Below are 4,288 nucleotides of genomic sequence, written 5' to 3' on the forward strand. Positions count from 1 at the left end.
GCCTTTGTGTCCACTAAAGATCTTAAAATTTACCTCAGGATGAACTCGTTTTAATATAATAAACTTTGGGCCCCCAATCCTGATGCCTCCAATGACATCAGTGTGTCTGGAGTGGAGGTTTGAATTCAGCAGGCAAAACGGTGATCTCTGAAGAAAAAATTGGGACAGTGCCTTTAGTGAAGTAGAAGTAGTAGGTAGTGTTAATACTGTGGTTTCCACTAGGGCACTCCCTCCCCTCCTCTCTCCACCCTTCCCCCACTGCCCGCTCCCTTGTTTTTCTTTTCAAATCAAGTAAAAACAAAAATTTCTCTGGAAATTTTTGACCAAGTGAGGAGACTCAGGAGAAGTGATTGATGAACACATGCTGTGTTTTCCTATTATATCCTCCTCATATTTTAATACAATTCAGTAAAAACAGGAATAACTTGGTACTTCCTTAACACTCAGTGCAAATGCCTTTGTTGTTATAAAAAAAATGATTGCCTTATAGGCAGCCCCAGTCACCGGGATGGCCGAGTGGTTAAGGCGTTGGACTTAAGATCCAATGGGCTAGTGCCCACGTGGGTTCGAACCCCACTCTCGGTAGATTAAGTTTTCATCTCCAAACTCCTTTCAATACCAGCATTTTAAAAGTACGTGAAGGTAACTTCATTGTTTTTCTACCCTTTTGCGTTAACTCTAAAGTTTTCTGATCACCTCAATAGGCAGTAGTGTGTGAATGATTCTCTACCACAACCTATCAGATTGCCAATAGAAGGAAAAACCGCTCATATCCACAGCTCACATCCATGGTCTGCTCCAGGACTTTCAATTCCACCAGGAATTGAACCTCTGAGGCTATTTGACCGTAAGGCCACAGGTAAGAAACTGTAGTTCTGGGTACCTCCCAGGAAATAAGAGCCACTCCCCAGGATTCTCATAGTTTCCAAATGATTGTACAAGAAAAGCCCAACTCTTAGCTAGGGCTGTCTCTCACACACTCTGGAGAGCATGGTTGAGTCCTTCTCAACAGAGTTTATCTTGTTTTTTCCAGTTTGAAATGTGAAAATGATCCCTCAGGGAGTTTTATTTTGCATTTAACTGTTATATTGTCCTTGAGCACCTTTTTATATGTTTGAAAGCCATCTGTATTTCCTTTTCCGTTACATGCGTAGTATTCTGTGCTAATTTTTCTACTTAGTTGTTAGGTCTTTCTCTTATGATTTGTAGGGTCTCTTTAAATATGGCTTGATTAAACTTTGTTTTGACATGAATCACAAGTAGTCTAGTTTGTTGTCTTTGAACTTTGGGGTGGCTTGTGACATGTGAAAATGGGTATCTATGCAACCACCAAAGTTATCAGTCTTTTCTTCAAGTTTTATGTTTTACTTAGATATGCCTTTCTGCGTTACGAGGTCATTTCACAAAATAACTTTATATCTTCTAGAATATTCTTTTTTATATTTAATTATTTGATCTCATTTTTCCTCTGGTGTAATATGTGAGGTATAGATCCAACTCTGCATTAGTTCCAGCAGACTACCACTAATCCCAACACCATTAGTGAATACTCATATTTCCCAGAGTGATTGAAATGACAGCATACTAAATTCTGTTCCCTTTAGAATTCATAGGACCTTGTGTCTCTAAGAAGATTCGAAAGAGTGGACTTTGGAACTCAGCAATCAGATGTCCTAATTCTGGCTTTCCCATTGAATCTCTGAATCTTGATTTCCTCATTTATTAAATAAAGATAATAATCCCTACTTCATGGAAGGGAGTTGTAAGGATTAAAAGAAATATACATAGAGAGAGAGTATCTAAGAAAATGCCTGGCAAAGTTAAAAGTACCCTTTCCCACTATATAGGTTAGTACCCTTTTCTCTTAGAAGAAACTCACACTTTCCTTTAGAGTCATCCTTCAGAGGAACTCAGAAATTAGATATTGTTCTGGTAGTTAATTTGTTTCTATGTTGGATGATTATTGTCCTGATAGTTATGTTTCTATGTTGAGATCAGACACTGAGATTCCACACTTGAAATTTCTCTGATTCAGGCGGCAGCACAAATTGGGTCATTTTCATGAGCGGCCTCAGTGCTTTGAGTTTGTTCCTGGCCTTGAGAGGGTTGGGGATGTTGGGGCGCAGGGAAGGAAGCACCTTCTGAGAAGGTGCTTATTTGCAACCTCACAGCCAGAATACTCAGGTTTGAGAAAGACTAAGTTCACACAGAGGAGAATAATTCATCCCCAGCAAAGGTCGGTTTTCTTACTTTTATTTCTGTCACGTGGATGGGGTAGGAAAAAGAGGATGAGAGGTTTTGTTATGTTTTGAAATGAAACTCCAGACGATATGGTTTGGCTGTGTCCCCACCTAAATCTCATCTTGAATTGTAGTTCCCGTAATTCCCATGTGTTGTGGGAGATAATTGAATCACGGCGGCAGTTTCCCCCAATCTGTGGTAGTGAATAAGTCTCACAGGATCTGATGATTTCATAAGGGGTTTCCCCTTTCACTTGGCTCTCATGCTCTCTTGTCTGCTACCACCTAAGACGTGCCTTTCGCCTTCCACCATGATTGTGAGGCCTCCCCAGCCACGTGGAACTGAGTCCATTAAACCTCTTTTTCTTTATTAATTACCCAGTCTTGGGTATGTCTTTATCAGCAGCATGAAAATGGACTAATACACCAGATGAAATAGATTTTACCTGAATCAGATCTTTCTGAAAACACAGCAGTCTGTTTTCTGTGTGGTCAGTTAGCTCAGTTGTTTGGAGTGTAGTGCTGACGACATTAATATTAGGGAATGATCCCTACAGAAGTTAATTTATGTAACTTTTTCTAATGGGAGGGCCAAAGGCAACCTAAAGTCACCACCCAATGCACACCTCTGCCACAAGAGATTTGAATCTATTGTATCTGTCACTTGGTTTTATTATATTTGTCTGATCATTAGTGATGCTGAAAATTTCTACTCAACTCTAATTTCTGTTGTTTGTTTGTCGTTGTTGTTGTTGTTGTTGTTGTTTTTAGACAGTCTTGCTCAGTCGCCCAGGCTGGCAGTGGGTGATGCGATCTCAGCTCACTGCAACCTCCGCCTCCTGGGTTCAAGCCATTCTCGTGCCTCAGTCTCCTGAGTAGCTGAGACTACAGGCATCTGTTACCACGCCCAGCTAATTTTTGTATTTGTAGTAGATGTAAGGTTTCACCATGTTGGCCAGGCTGGTCTGGAACTCCTGGCCTCAAGTGATTCACCCACCATGGCCTCCCAAAGTGCTGGAATTACGAGGCATGAGCCACCCTGCCTGGCCAATTGTTGTTTCCTGAGATAGGCAGAATTCTAAGATAGCCCCCAAGAATTCCCCCTCCATCTGGATATTACAAACCTGCATAATACGCTGAACTGTGAATATGATTAGGGTATGTTACACAGCACAGTTGACTTTAAGCAAGGGAAATCATCAGGGATGAGCCTGGCTTAATCAGGTAAGTCCTTAAAAGAAACTGGGCATCCTGTAGTCCCAGCTTGTCGAGGTGGGAGGATTGCTTGAGCCCAGAGGCTTGAGATCATAGTGAGCTATGACTATACCACTGTACTCTGGCCTAGATGAGAGTGAGACCCCATCTCTTAAAAAAAAGAAAAGAATGGGCTCTTCCCAGAGTCAGAGATTGGAAATGTGAGAGAAATTGAAGAGTTCGAAGTGGGGCTGGCTTTGAAGATGAAAGGGCCACCCGCGTGAAGATGGCCTCTAGCTGCTGAGGGCACCCAGCTGACAGCAAGGAAATAGGGATTCTCGTATAACCATGAGAGCTTGGAAGAGGATCGCGAGATCCAAAAAAGAATCTGGCTGGCCGGGTGCAGTGGCTCACGCCTGTAATCCCAGCACTTTGATCCCCAAAGTGGGCAGATCACCTGAGGTTGGGAGTTGGAGACCAGCCTGATCAACATGGAGAAACCCCATCTCTACTAAAAATACAAAATTAGCCGGGCGTGGTGCTGCATGCCTGTAATCCCAGCTACTCGGGAGGCTGAGGCAGGAGAATTGCTTGAACCGGGAGTTGGAGGTTGCAGTAAGGCGAGGTTGCGGTGAGGCAAGGTCACACCACTGCACTCCAGCCTGGGCAACAAGAGCGAAACTCTGTAACAAAGAAAAAAAAAAAAAATCCAGCCAGCCAATGAAGTTAGTCTTGCTAGATCCTGAGCAGAGAACCCAGATACCCAGTGCCCAGACTTCCTACCTACAGAACTGTGAGTGGATAAATGGGCATTGTTATAAGCTGCTGAGTGTGATAATGTGTTACACAGCAAC

The 4,288-nt window shown here is 42.7% G+C and overlaps 1 non-coding gene across 1 annotated transcript; it reads left to right on the forward strand.

The window, feature by feature from the left end:
- The first annotated feature begins 502 nt into the window (after positions 1-502).
- On the forward strand, positions 503-585 carry TRNAL-UAA (transfer RNA leucine (anticodon UAA)). The gene has a single exon. It is a non-coding gene; the product is annotated as a tRNA-Leu (tRNA).
- The last annotated feature ends 3,703 nt before the right edge of the window (positions 586-4,288 follow it).

The sequence above is a fragment of the Hylobates moloch genome, unplaced genomic scaffold (genome assembly GCF_009828535.3).
Source record: "Hylobates moloch isolate HMO894 unplaced genomic scaffold, HMol_V3 SCAFFOLD_20, whole genome shotgun sequence".
Taxonomy (NCBI): Eukaryota; Metazoa; Chordata; class Mammalia; order Primates; family Hylobatidae; genus Hylobates; species Hylobates moloch.